This window comes from Daphnia pulicaria, chromosome 6, assembly GCF_021234035.1.
Source record: "Daphnia pulicaria isolate SC F1-1A chromosome 6, SC_F0-13Bv2, whole genome shotgun sequence".
NCBI lineage: Eukaryota > Metazoa > Arthropoda > Branchiopoda > Diplostraca > Daphniidae > Daphnia > Daphnia pulicaria.
The window spans coordinates 2,576,643-2,591,874 of NC_060918.1; the positions used below are offsets into that span (position 1 = coordinate 2,576,643).

Here is a 15,232-nt window from a genome sequence, read left to right on the forward strand (position 1 = left end):
GCCAGCTTCAACCCAAATTGATGACGTCATGGCTACGTTGCACGTTCTTATGGCGGAGTGCCCTTTGATTTTCGATGGAGTGTGCCGGCCCATGCGTGGTCCTCCATGCCACTTTCAACTAAAGGAGGGCGCAGTCCCTTCGGCCATCCGTGGATCCCGTCCCATTGCAGTGCCTCTCATGCCAAGGGTCAAACAGGAGCTGGACTCGCTGGAAGAACAAGGCATCATCAGCCAGGTGCCTGAGCCGACGTTGTGGGTCCACCCAATCGTCATTGTCCCAAAGGACGATGGTGGGATCCGCATATGCGGCGACTTTACGTCACTCAACCGCTGCATCATCCGGCCCACCTTTGATTCCCCGACTCCGTTCCAGGCGGTCCGGACCATCCCGACGGGGATGAAGTTCTTCACAGTTATTGACGCCCTCAAGGGCTATCACCAGGTGGAGCTGGATGAGGAGTCAAGTGCCATGACGACGTTTTCCACTCCGTTTGGCCGCTTCAAGTACAACCGTCTCCCATTTGGCGTCTCGTTGGCTGGCGATGACTACGGCAGACGTCTCGCAAACATTTTCGACGATCTCCCGAACTGTCGCCGTGTAGTCGAGGATATCCTGGTTTTCTCCGCCACTTGGGAAGAACATGTCGACCTCGTCCGTCGCCTTTTCCGCCTCGCCGCTGATCACCAGATCGCCATTAACGTTCGCAAGGTTGTCTTTGCTCAACCGTCAGTGTTGTTCGGTGGCTACGTAGTAGGCGAGAGTGGCTTCCGACCCAGCCCGGATTTACTGAGGGCCATCCGTGAATTCCCGGCTCCCACTTGTGTTTCAGAGATGCGAGCCTTCCACGGGCTCTGCCAGCAGGTTGGGAACTTTTCGGACGACTTGGCTCTCGTTCTTCGCCCTCTGGCGCCTCTACTTCGAAAGGATTTTGTATGGGAGTGGACGATGCAACACGAGAAGGACTTCAAAGCAGCCCGTGAGTCCCTTTCTTCGTCTTCCGAACTATCATTTTACGACTCGGCTGCCCCAACCTCACTTCACGTCGATGCGTCCCGCCTCCGGGGCCTCGGTTTTATCCTCCGACAACAAAAAGCCGATGGGAGCTGGAATGTCGTGCAGGCGGGTTCCCGTTTTCTATCGGATGCAGAGTCCCGGTACGCGATGATCGAGCTGGAATGCCTGGCCGCGGCTTGGGCAATGCGCAAATGCCGCCAGTTTCTCGAAGGCCTGCCCTCCTTCCAGCTCGTTACCGATCATCGCCCTTTAATTCCGATCCTCAACGATTATCACCTGGATAAGCTGGATAATCCCAGAATTTTACGTCTTCGCCTGTCCATGCAGCGGTACTCCTTCGTCGCTGTTTGGGTGCCGGGGAAGAACAATGTGATGGCTGATGCCCTGTCGCGCTCCCCGGTTGATCGTCCTTCCGCTTCCGACGAGATCGCGGAGGGCCCGCAATCGTTCTCAGCCCGCATCAGTTTGTTGGATACAATGGAGGGATCAAACGACGCCAATCCCGACGTGTTGCTGTCCTCCGTTGCAGCGGCTACCTCGGCCGATCCGGTTATGCTGTCCCTCCGACAGACAGTCCTGGAGGGATTCCCGAACGAGAAGTGTAATCTTCCCCTAGAGCTTCGTCCATTCTGGCAGGTGCGGAGCCAGCTGTCCGTCGACGACGCGGAGGGTCTCATCCTTGTCGGCCCTCGAGTAGTCATTCCGACTTCCTTGCGCCAGGAGATCATCAGGCGCTTACTTCAAATGCACCAAGGAGCCACTAAGCTCCGTCAGCGCGCCCGTCTCTCCATCTACTGGCCCTCCATGGACAACGATATCGTCGTTGCCGCAAAGTCCTGCCCATCTTGCACAGAGCTTCTCCCGTCTCATCCGGCGGAGCCTCTCCTTCCCCATGCTCCGGCTTCCAGACCGTTCGAGTTTGTGTTCGTTGATCTAGGCGCCTACCGCGGTCGTGATTTTTTAATTGTGGCCGATCAGTTCAGCGGTTGGCCTCAAGTCTTCCCGTTCCCGGACACCAACACGTCAACGCGACGGGTCATCGACGCCCTCCGTTCATTTTTCACGTGCGGAGCTGGAGCCCCGGTGAAACTGTGGTCGGATGGAGGCCCGCAGTTCAAGTCCGACGAATTTCTCGCCTTCCTTCGCGACTGGGATATTAGTAACGGCCGTTCATCGCCCCACCATCCCCAGTCCAATGGCTACGCGGAATCAGCCGTCAAATCGATGAAGAAGCTCATCGCAGGCTCTTGGTCGTCAGGATCGTTCGATCCGGACAAGTTTGGCAAGGCTTTGCTTCTCTTCCGCAACGCGCCTATGTCAGGCGGAGCTTCACCATCGCAAATCGTTTTCAGCCGCCCAACGCGCGATCTCCTTCCCGCACACAGGCGTTCATTCGCTCCGGAATGGCAGCAAGCCGCCGAGTTATTGGAAAAGCGTGCTCAACGTGCAAAGGAACTTCAAATTCAGCACTTCAACCGTACCGCTCACCCCCTCCCACCCCTGGTGATTGGCGACAGCGTGCTCATCCAAGACCACAAGTCAAAACGTTGGTCCACTCCTGGTGTCATCGTTGAGGTGGGACCATTCCGGGATTATCTCGTCAAAACGCCAGCTGGTCGGCTGTTCCGCCGCAATCGGCGTTTTCTTCGTGTCATCTCCCCCCCAACGCCGCAGCCGCAACCTCCATCGAGCGCTTCAACTACGTCTACCCCTTGCCAGCGGCCTGGTCCAGCCCCTCCGACAGCGCCTTCATCAATTCTCCGTCGTTCGCGTCGCCTTGCCGCCAAGATCGCTTCTTAAATTATTATGTTGTCTTTTTGTTTCTCTGTCTCTCTCGTTCGTTCTTCTTTGAGTCCATCTCCTCTTTCGTCAGCTTTGAGACCCGCTCTTATCTTAATTCAGCAATTACCCCCTATCTTTTTGCTCCCCGTGTTTTTTCCTTGGGAGTGTTTTCTCGCCGTGGGTGTTCCACATTACAATTCAGAAATTCTGTTCCGTTCATGTACGGGGAAAAAGACATGCTATGACTCGGCAACGTCGCCCCCCTCCCCTCCCTCTGATCACAGCGTCAGTTGGTCTCGTCTCGTTGGTAGAGTGAATACACGCCTGTATCGCTCTCGAATTCAGCCTCTTTCAGACTTCATTCTATTGTTAACCTTTTGTCTATACGCTGTTGCCTATAGACAACAAGAGACTATTGGGTACGACGCGAAAGTAGTCTGAAGAACATTATAAAAAGCAGACCGAACAAAGATTCATCTCCCTTGTCGTTTCATCTTTCATGTCTTCATCATATATCCATGTACACGCAGGCAACTAGAAGAAAACAAGATCTCATCTGTGAAGCCTGCTGCTGCTGCTGGTAGAGGTTGTGCGTCAAACGCGCATGACGTCATATCCTTCTGAGCCGCGTCTCTCATTTCTCACCTCATTTCAATATTCAGTATAGCGCCAAATTCAACTTTGAAGAGTACGCATCAGAGACTATCAGACTAGACGATCCCAATTTTTGAAGTACATGTACTTCGTGAAATTGCTACCCACAGAATAAATGTTGCGACTCGATATCAAATAATGAAATAAGAAAAGAAAAAAATGAATTCAAACAGCAGACAGAAATTTGAGGAAACCGGCGGCGCACTATAAAATTCTCGCTAATTATGCATTCGACGTTAGATATGCCAAGATCCTGAACTCCGGATCGCACTGCTCTAATTGGGACTATGGTTGGTGACATGAATTTCAAAATTTTTGTATAAATCCACGAACACCGAATTGCAGCAGCTATAGCGCGTGCGGTTTTATATAAGTTGTCATATGTTTCAGGGTCTTTGTTGCGGCTTGTCTCTGGTATTCCATTGAGGTCACGTACCCGAAGAATAAGTGACTCGCATATATAGCGACGTCTCGGGGACCAACAGCACGAAGCCGGAGTAAAATTATATACGACGCTTGCAGAATTGACAAAAGGAATTGGTATTAGCCGTTGCTGGTAGCTGCCAAATAGTTGAATATGTTAATCCAGCTGCTGGAGCATCACCGCAGCAGCACCGCTATAGGTGCTCTACAAAGAGAGATGATAAGGGAGAGACACACCCAAAAGGAGTTGTTCCAGCAAATCAACGATTGTCCGTGTTTGCCAGCCATATTTGCGTAATTCAGCAAATCAAATTTCGTTTGAAAAAAAAAACGACAAAGATCGAATAATTTGTCTGTTTCATTTTGGAATTTATCGTGCCAGACATACTGTAACAATAGATAATAACAAGTTGTTTTGTAACTTTAAAAAAAATGGGGAAAAACAAATTCTTCCAAGGTAGTATTTATAATAACAATAAGAGGTTAATAATGATTTGATGTCATGGCAGCAACTTTAGCCGTACAAGGAAAAACTATCCCAACTTTTTGTTCGTTGCTTCTTTTCTCTTGAAGCCTTTTGATGTACGACAAAAGGTAGAAAATCAAACAAAAGGAGTCATGATTATCCAACACCGAATTTTCCCCAATTGTTCAAAAGTTTTTGAAGGACTGTTGACATGTATCATGCAAGGCACAAATAATAAACGCAATCAGAGACCGCAGTACAGTCTCCCTATTATTTTGCACACCCGGCCCACCGTCTCACAGCATATGCGATATTACATAATATATAAGAAAGCCTCAGATGAGTGAGGAGCCCATCCAACTTGATGGGATTTCTATACACATTTTTCTGGGGTTGTTCGCCGTGACATTTAATGTGACATCGTGTCTGAAGCGCATTCTCCCGCGGGAACGGGAGCGGGACACAAGTCATTAATCCTCCGAAGCAATCTCCGTGTTGAATCTCTTTGCGTAACATTCCGCCCGCGCAACTCGCCCAATGCCGCCCTTAATTTCCACATTTTCCCCAACAGAAGTTTTCCCTTTCTTTCCTTATTCAGCTACAACTTGACCTTAATCTTCTTCTTGCAACTTTCTTGGTATACAGATAACATATATAGCTGCTATGTTGTTGCGTTGGAAAGAAGATTGCGCCCTTGATTCTTTTTGAATAAACTTGCATATAGTATAGACTCGCATGACGTGATGTGTATACACCACAAGAAAAGAGAAAAGTAAGCCATAGTTGCTATGCTACTATAGGAACGGTCATGCTGCACGCCCTTATAGTTCGGTGTAATTGTGTAATTGTATAGAGCAGGGCGCTCTGCGTGAATATGAGCCAAGACATTCGCTCGTCGTCCCTATACATATGTGCGTGCTTCTTGTGAAATCCTCATTATACGTGGGAGCTGTATATATAGTCTCAACAGAAACATTACGAAATTTTTCATGGTAATTAATTCTGGATTTAACGTTATAATTCCACGACAGCTGCAGCCACAATCGAACTTTGGTATAAATGCGGGAAAATTTCGTATCCTGGTATCCTAGGTATTATAATTTGGTTGGTTGTTTCACGATCAATTGACTTATTTTTATAGGATGCAAAAGTTACTTGAAATAAAATTTGGAAAACAACCAGACGTTCCATTCTTGATCGAACGTGGCGAGTTTTATTTTGGGCGCTGAAATCGTCAAGTTGCCATATCGACCGCACAGCAGTGTTACATAACTATAAGGCTAATATTACAGCATGTTATTTTCCAGTCGTCTGGTTCGGTATGCTGTATACCCTGTAGAGTTAGAAACAACATTTATTATTCGTCTCCACAACCGTCCACAACCCTAGACTGAAGTGAATAGCTTTGAATCCCGAAAAACCTACGGATGTTAATAATTCCAACTGGGCGCGGCCACCAACACTTTATCAATAATGAATAGGAACTGTATAGTAGTATAGATTCAGCGATATGTACGCACCAGCACCGGTACCAACACTATCAATAATGAAAAGGCAATGTGTAGTGTACTATAGATTCAGCGATGTAACCATGTTTTATTTTTTAGAAAACTGGGTCAAAAGACGAAAAGATATTTAGGGTAGAACCTACACATACAGAGCTAGCAGAGCCGAATTCTTTAATTGAGTTTTCCCGCGATTGAGTTCGGAGTTGTGGGACAGAGTCAATATCAAAAGCAAAAAAAGCTTCATTTTCACTTTGAGATATACCCAGAATGGCCATTGTGTCCACACACACTACGCACACCCAGGGAATGGTGGTGGTGTAATGGCAAAGTCGCGTTCGGAGACCAGGCGATCTTATAAACAACAAGAGAGACCCAACAAATCGCAAGAAGAAGAAGTGGTCAGGGATTTGGATTGGGATATTGGGGGTGAATTCAAACATTTGCCCAGGAGAGGCCTTGTGTCTGGTAAAAAAAAAGCCGTTGCCACACACTCAAAAGAAAAAAGAGCGCGATCGTTTGTTTTCCCTATGGCTAAGTCAACTTCTTTCTCCCCGCCGCCGTTTCTTTCCCAAAGTTTACGAGAAAAAGAAAAAAGGCCGGTCCTCCAATCACACAGGATCACCGACAAGGACTGGAAATCGAAAGTAGAGAGACCAAAAGAGACAATGCCGCCGTCTCAATGTTCGCCCCCGCGCCTATTCTTCCGTTGGCCCAGCAGATAAGCCGCACACACTCCGAGTCGACACTTTTGGGGTATGTCTGCTGATTTTTCTCGACGCGGGGCGCAGCACTCCATCAAAGCCATAAAGTTTCATCAAATCTGTGAAAAGCGCTAGATATATCTATATATTAGTTGGGACTCCCACACACTCGACTCTTGTGCTGTCTTCAATACCACGACCCATAAGGCCATAACCAACTTGTATATAACAAAGGGCCTTTTTTTGATAGACTCTTTATAATGTTATGTGACCGCGAGTTGAGATATCAACTATATATCATCGCTCCCTCGGATAAAGTCGATTAATCGATGCCTATTCCCTTTAACTGGCGGGTATTATACACTGTCAAAGACTGTTCAGTATTTCATGATATGTCGTTAATAATTTGATGCGCTAGATTTCTGTATTTATGAATCTAGATGTTTAGATCGTTGTGCGCTTGCGTTTTTTCGTCTGTTTCGCGGAATCCGAATGGCCTGATCTCGTGAAGAGCAATCGCTTCTGTTCTTTTGTGATGCCAAATTAGCATAAAGCACATTTAATCAAAAGTGTATCGCTAAGATCTTCAGCTTCTTTTGTATTCTTATATTCATTCCGGCCCTTCTAGTCTTCGTTAATGAACACTGTCGTATTATTTGATGTTCCATATTCTTACGAGAGTTAACTTTAGAAAACTGTGGCCCTGTATTCGGTATTAATCAAGCGAGTACAGCAACAACGAAGGAGCCTAACAAAAAAGCAGTTTTATCACTGGCATATTTATGTCAATATTATATAACGCTATGATAAAAGAAATGCAACAGAGTCTCTTCCTATAGGTTAACGAAAGCTCCCTCGTCCTAGACGACAATAGCGCTTGTTAGCTTGAGTCGGCTTATTCCAACTTTACCAATTCGCTGGCGCTTCTAAATTATATATATATATATACTGTATATTTTTTAAGAAAATTCAATTATCGATGACGCAAAGTTGAAAAAAAAATTCCATTGCTGATTCAGTCGAACCCAAACCAGCGAGTCGAGAAACTGGAGTAAGGGCCTTTACAATTTGAAAAGACTCCCATCGGTTTAGAAATGCGAATTCGGCATCGATATGTTATTTTCTGTGCAGTCGTGCAAATGTCTCTTGGAACGTCCACCACACGACGGTCTCGTAATAACCCCGTCCGCCAAGTGCATGGCAGTCTGTCATCTAGTAGATAAATCATTAATTGCTCTACAGTATATTATAGCTCGCTGTTGAGCTGTCGTTTTTTTATTCAGCTCAGCACTTGAATTCGGTGCTTGAAGATGATACACCCTACTATATGTATACTGTATAGTGTATACAGTACCAACTCTAAGGAAATATATATACGCTCTTTAGACACATAATGCCACTTCTTTGAGATAAGCCTGTATAATATAGTCTAGGCAGCAATGCCTAATTGCTCTCGAGATCCCGCTGTTGCCTTTCATTTACGCCACATCAAGCGCTTAATGAATCGTGACATTTTGGGAATATATACGTTGACTTAAAGGAAGAAGCCGTTTTATATGATACTTTCATTGCATTTGCTCAGTTAACGCATCAAGGCCATCCCTAACGTCTCTAGGCCGAAGATAATAAACATCATCAGCCGGGGGGAAAAAACAAAAAAACACTTTGGCATAATCTATTCTTTGATATAATAGTAACATAACAGGCTGTACAGCAGCCGTGAAGTTAAGCTACTTAATAAGAATAGGGCGCCAGCAGCCAAAATTGCTCTAGCGCGGGAGGAGTTCCAGTGTACATATAGCATTCTAAATATATTGGGTAACTTTTCTCTTTCCATTATAGAGCCCAGCCAAAGTCTTCGTATGGTGAGTAATGACTGGAATCGGAGTATTGATTTACACAGGGAGTGGGGGGCATAACCGCATCAGCTATATAGGGATAAAACCAACTTTTGATGTATGAATGCCCTGTGTTGACCTCGATCTCTCTCTAATATTGCCCTATATATCTTACGCAATCAATCTAGATCCAGCAGGTCTACATATATTCCGTACATAAATCAATTCAGTTGAACACTATAACACGGGATAGATGGCCGAGCTGTCAGCTTGCGCATTAGTCACCCAATAATATATAGGGCTCCTATATATACTACTTCTCTCGCACTCTCGTCAGGTTCGTTAACACGAGTTCCTTGATGTTTTCGCCAACTTTTCCTTTATTGGCTATATGTATACACGCGCATCTGAATGTGTACGGGGCGCCCCCTTCTGCATTGTTCCACCAACACGCGCGGCTTTCTGATGCGGTCGAAATAAACATGTGTTGTTGTGCTGCTGCGAGCTGCTTGTTAGCGGGAGAGACTTTCGAATGTTTGCCACGTTTACCGACCAATCCAATTTATCGCGGGGCCGAGCGTCAGCATTTTTATTATTTCGCCAACAGCGGAGAAAGAACCACATCTTTTTCTCGCCAATTTCACAACAACAACAAAAAAAAAAAAAAAAAAAAAAAAAAACAATTTGGTGTGGTCGACATGAAATATTAAACGGACCGGACCAGTTTTTTTCTTTTTTCTCTTCCGCGTAAATATAATGCTGCCAACGTATTACCCTACAGATGCTGCTGCGCTGTATGTCCGTCTCATATGTATAAACTGCAGCTCGACCGCATTCTCCCCGGATGCCGGATGCCGACCATATCACTTGAAAAGTTCCGCCTCTATACACAAACGGAGAGGACTAAAGACACTTATTGAGCTGCTGGGTTTATTTATTTATTTATTTAATTATTATTATTATTTTTCCTCCTTTTTTTTCTTTTTCCGCATTGCTACCCTCGCCATCGTGATCTTCCGATTCGTTTTTCCTCGGCAGGTTTTATTTCTTCGATGAATGTAACTCGGTTGTTGGGGAAGAAGTAGAGCCCTGGGAATACAGACAGTGTGCGTACACCGCGTTCTGTGTAAGTTGAAGAGAAATAGGAGAGACTACACAACGTCTTTGCCAGAGTTAATTTCTAGGCTAAATTAGCTATACTTGTAGCCAATAATGCCAGATCCAACTAGCGAAGAACTCGTGCACGTTGAGTGAACTTTTTTCTTTTGTATTAATACATTTGTTCAGCTATACAGGCAAAGTCCAACTATGCACATAACTCGATGATTCGTCGAACAATTGCTTCTCGACGTACCCATTCATTAAAGGAAAAATTGCAGTTGATAATTCGGCGTGACAGGCTTCAAATTGACTACATCATTATTGAAAATTCTTGAATTTTGCTGTCTGGATGTTTCTAGGCTATGGCTACTGGTACCCGGTGCCGTGGGCAAATATCTGATTTGACTTTTATTTTCAACTGTGGACTTCTTCTAAAGATTAAAGAATATCTAGCAGTATTCTTATCGGATGTGTAGGTACCGAAAACGAGACCAATTAAATCAACTTTCACACTATACGGAGCCAATTAAATAGTACCTAGTTACAAATTTTTCCGCATCCGTAGACTTTTGTAAGTTTTCGTATGCACTTTTTGGTTGGTTTCAGATTATACAATTCTAGAGTTCAAAAACATAGAAAGTTCCTCTCAATTTTTATCCTTATATAATATAGGGAATCATTATTTTTGTGTAAAGTTACATGCTGACTGCATATACACCACATAAAGTGCAGAGTGCATAAATAACAAGAGACGACAGCCAATTTGCAAATCAAGATGACTATATTCCATCTTGATAAAATTTCGAATGATATCGAATGCGGAATTCGGCTATGGGAGCCAGCATTTTCCAAGCGAGAATAAACAGTGCATTTCAACAAGAAAGAAATCACGCCTTATTTACGTTAATACATTAGACACCACCACCACACACGTCCGCATTTTTTGGCCAGCGTCCAAGATACTACATAGTCAAGTGGTGGCGAGCCCGCACACAGACACAGCAGCACTGTCCGCGCTGCCAGCATCGAGATGCGGTACGATACAAAAACACTTAAAATAAGATCTATAGCTTATTCTTTTCGCATTATTTTTCAACAAAAAGTTCTCCGCGATAATATAACACCCAGTTCGGTTTTGCGGAGACTCGGAAGACTCTCGGAGGATGTGCGCTGCTGGCCTGGTGAGTGAATATTTCCATACTTCACACATGAACACACAATCCATCCATAGTAGTGTATAAAAACCGGCCTTCCGCTGCAGCCGTTTTTCCGTGCGGATTATGTGTCTGGATATATTTTTATTTTATTTTATTTTTCTCTTTTTATACGGACTTTGCAAGTTTTATATCAATCGTCTACGCAACAAAGGGAAACTCGGTTTCAAAGGAAAGCGGGTCCGCATAGCTTTGGATATATAGGCCTATATTATATAGGCATCTAAGATACACAGAAAAGCTTTTGTCCAGAGCTTTTGTGTGTGTCGCCGTATTTTATTTTATTTTTTTCAGGCGAAGAATAACGGGAGAGAATCCCTCCCCAGGAAAAAAATAAATCAATCACGAGGAAATCCGCGCGCCAAATATCTGAGAAATCCCGATTGCTTTGAAAACTGGATGAACCAATCGTCTCTATGAGCTATAATATTATAGGATGTATAGTTGTATCATCTGGAATAACCCGATCGAAGAGTGTCTGACTGCTTGCCAAGGAATGGAACTCTAATCAAAATCGCCAATTCCCAACAGGAATTCGGGATCAGATATATGTAGGAATCACCGGCGGGATCAGAAACAGCGTGGTCTAGATTATATAACGAATATGTCACTTTCGGCTGCTGCATTACGTTGAGTCGTACACAGAGAAAAAAAAAAAAAAAAAAGAGGCCGGGCATAGAAACAAAGGGGAAATGTCCAACAAGCTTGCGAAGGAAACGGAAAGAACTGTGTGTACGTATATATACACGGCCATGGGTGGCCCTTTTTCTCTCTCTCTCTCCTGTTTTTCCCTTTTTTTTATCTTTTGTTTTATTTCGGTTTTACTCCTGTTTACACGTTTTCTCGAGTGTTGACAGGAGGCGAGGCTCGACAGCGCCAGTCCCTGAGCGTGTATCTCTTATAGACACAGCCCAAATTGCTCGAAACGAATTTCGATATTGTTCTCCGCCGTCTAGACAGTGCAACAATACAGAGACAATTCCGTATTGTACCTCTATTCTCTAATCAAAACGGCTTCATCAAGGGGCGTGCGCTTAATCGAGAAATTGACTTTTCGGGGAAATTTAAAACAGAATGAAACGCCACAAAATTCCAGTGAATTTCACGAATGATTTGTATAGCCCTATTAGACCTATAGAACACCAAAATATACAAAAGAGACAATACAAATCTTGCGCAACAACTGTTGAGCTGTTTTTTTTTTCAGCCCGATATGCTGCCTGTTTGTGTGACTGGGTGTGTTTAAATAGTACCGCGGTCGGAAATAGGTTTATCATTTTAAAAAAAAGTTGGTCGTTTTTTTAATTATATTTTTTGACAGTCGACCGTTTGTCTTCAGATTCGCGTTATCCTCCTACGGTTTCTCATTATATCTGTGCCTTGATGGAGCTTTTCTGTTATTCATTCTGTCTAGCTCGGTAATCGGCATATGTGACGTAATATCTTTTTTTGAGGGGGTTTTCACCGTTGCCGCTGTGCTGCTGCTGTCACGCTCACGGTTTTTCAACAACCGTTCATCATTCGGCCTTTCACAGCTGCTGGATTTTGTCGCCATCCCAAGAGGGTATGTAACATGTACATATAAGACACACTGTATGGAAGAGTTGTTATTTCTTAAAAAATTGGTTGTGACCTAACGAATGAAAATAAGAAGAAAATTCCTGGCTAGATTTCGATCAGAAATTGGAAACTGGGCCAATAAGAGAAATGCTGTAGAGTTGAACTTTGTGTCACAGGGTATTTTGCGTGTATTAATTCAAGTGAGATCTTGCATTATTAGACATGCCAAGAAGTAATGTGAACAACTGCAAGTTGACATTTCAACTTTGCAGAGCCCTGTATATTAAATCTGATAATAAAAAATTCCTCGGTGACTGCATCCAAGTTGCCTAATAGTATATATAGTCGATCCGAATTCGTGTGGGATGGAAAAAGTTGTTTCGACACAGCCGAGTCGAGTTCTATGTATATGCCTCAACGGCTATATAAGCCCTGAATAAGTTTCCTTATATTCTAAGAATGAACATATTTTCGAGTGTTGCACCCGCCCGAAACGGGAAGAGGGTCTCATTTGATGGGCGTAGGCGAGTTTCAATCCATTCTCTCAATTTCAAGTTGTTCAAACATATAGTATTATATGCGCCAATATAACCTCGCAATCATCGACTATATAGCCTCGGGATGTCAACAACAGAATAAAACAAACGTGAATAAAAGTAAAAAGGCTGCTGCTGTGCACTGCTGCTGTGCACTGTGCACACGGGAAATCGTTACCGGTACGCAATAAATCCGCTAAAACTTTCTGAGCTGCTGTTATATAAAGGAAATTCGGTTTGCACGACTTTTGACTATGACGGAGGAGTATATATATAATTTAGAGAGAAGCGGGCCGGGCCGGCTTAAGTCTTCCAAATTCCATTCATTTGACATTATTCGAGATGAAACCCGTGATGCATGAGCCTGACTTGATCTGACTTGCCTGACGTCAAATAAGACTTATACACAAGACATCCAACTTTAACCAAACGAGAAAATGTTCATGAGAGTTATAATGATAATCCCAGAATCGGTATAGGCTATTATATTATAATCAAAGGCAAATGCTGAATAGCATCAGCCGTGGCCTTATATATAAAAGTATTAAATTACTAAATAACTTTTTCTTACTAAATTGCAATTTTGGTTGATAATGGAGAGAGAGAGACTTACCGAGGGGTTTACAAATGACGCGTGTCTAACCAAAAGTATATTTCCAACTTGAGAGAGAGAAAAGAAGCAACGAGCTCTTATTTCTGATGCTGCTGCTGCTGCTGGGTGGGTTCCGGTCAATCGTGAAACTTGTCTCGACGCTGCTGCTGGCGAAACACTAAGGCTGACAAGCGACAAGCGCCAGCACTTGAAGAACCCCAAACTTTTCCAGTCTCCTGCTGCAACTACTGCCAGCTTCTAAAGGAGAGAAGAAATAAGAGCTAGAGCGACGGCGGGTGCTATAGCTGAGCTGAGCTGGGCGAGCAGGCTACGAGACTATATTTCTTGCGCATGTCTTCTAGCGTCTTTCAACCATATAGGCGGTTTTGATATATACGTAACGAAACGATATATATACGAGAGAGAGAGGTCTGCCCGCGTCTATCGCACATATCCATAAGTCTCAACTCGGGCGAGGGACGCTAAAGAGCGGCCGAGGGGGGATGAGGGTCGGCACAGGGCCCAGTCACTACTCGATGAGACAAAAGGTTCAAAAAACAAAGCGAATCTAATGCAATCAACTGAATGGATGATATACATCTTCCTCGGGGTTGAGCCCAGCAAACCACCACCACCCCGCCCTTTTTTTTCACGCCATCTATTCTCCCTGTGCTTTTTGCGCTTCTCTCCGGCGGATTTGGGTTGGTTTAGACGCATTTACATGACCAGCGGGCTCGAATTTTCTTTTTCCCAGCGACCGACACGCAAATAAGGGTTAGATGCAATTTACATGCATGGCCTAAGCAGAAAAGATCGTCCCATTTCCATTCAGACGGTTATTCAGCTGTACACATAGGAACTGTCGGACTATAGGCTGGTGTCGGACCGTCTCTTATAGTATGATAAAGTCGATAGCATTACACATTCGTGCTCGACCCCCTTTGCGTGTGTTACATGATATGTAGTATTCTATACACAGTTGCATCAGAGTTTTTCCCAGAGTCCGTTTCTATGTATGATCGTGCGCTGGGTTGGCCGGCTCGCGTTATATTCGGCAATTCCGAGTAGCGACCAATTTTTCAAATGTTGTTGCGCTGAGACTGTGCTTACTTATATTTGGCGGAGTTGAATTTCAGTTGGACTCTTTTTCTTTTCTTTTATTCTTTTTCGACGTTCAATTCAGTTTGATTTAAGTTTTGCGGAAACTTTCTCTCTTTTCCTTTATTGTATGTATCCAGATAAGTCTGTCGACTTTATTTGTCCAGAGTTCTTGTACGCTATTGAAGTAGATACCCGTATGAAAACGCCCCTTTGATTAATCACTGATAATTGAAGGATATTAGCTTGATTAATTTTCCAATGATTTTCGCCATCAAAATTCGGACATGATTATTACTGACTTAGCATAAATTTATCACTGAGAAATGAATGGTTTTTCTTTGATTTTCAAATCATATATTCACTTACTTTTGACTGATTTAAAGTGAAGTTTTCAATGCTTTTTTATTGATTAGTTTTTCAATGCTTTTTTATGGATTGATTTTTCAATGCTTGTATCCAATGACTTTTTTTATAAAATTCAAAAGCTAAATTTTACTATACTAGTTTTCTTTCTCTACCAGTTTTGAACTCCTGTTGTCGGTTTTCCTTACCCTTGTTCTCCTTTTCTATTTTACTTACTTACCTATTATCTGTTAGAATTAATTGTATCATTGGTTGAAATTTTCCGTATCGAGGCTTGAACCATCGCAACATTGAGTGGTAGCCAGACTCTATAACCAACTACCTATGACGTTGGACATTCGATAAATTTAGTCAGTTCAAGTATCTAATTCATACGTA

At 43.7% G+C, this 15,232-nt stretch overlaps 1 protein-coding gene across 4 annotated transcripts in view; it reads right to left on the reverse strand.

Annotated features, from left to right (window-relative positions):
- LOC124341660 (somatostatin receptor type 5-like) overlaps nucleotides 1-15,232 on the reverse strand; it is a 76,095-nt gene that overhangs the window by 13,761 nt on the left and 47,102 nt on the right. Inside the window, exon 1 of one of the 4 annotated variants that reach the window (XM_046794591.1) lies at nucleotides 13,412-13,640. The exons of the other annotated variants lie outside the window; for them this stretch is intronic. The gene's annotated coding sequence lies outside the window, so the exon portion shown is untranslated. Of the gene's footprint in view, nucleotides 1-13,411; nucleotides 13,641-15,232 lie in introns of those variants that run through there. 4 annotated transcript variants of the gene reach the window in all.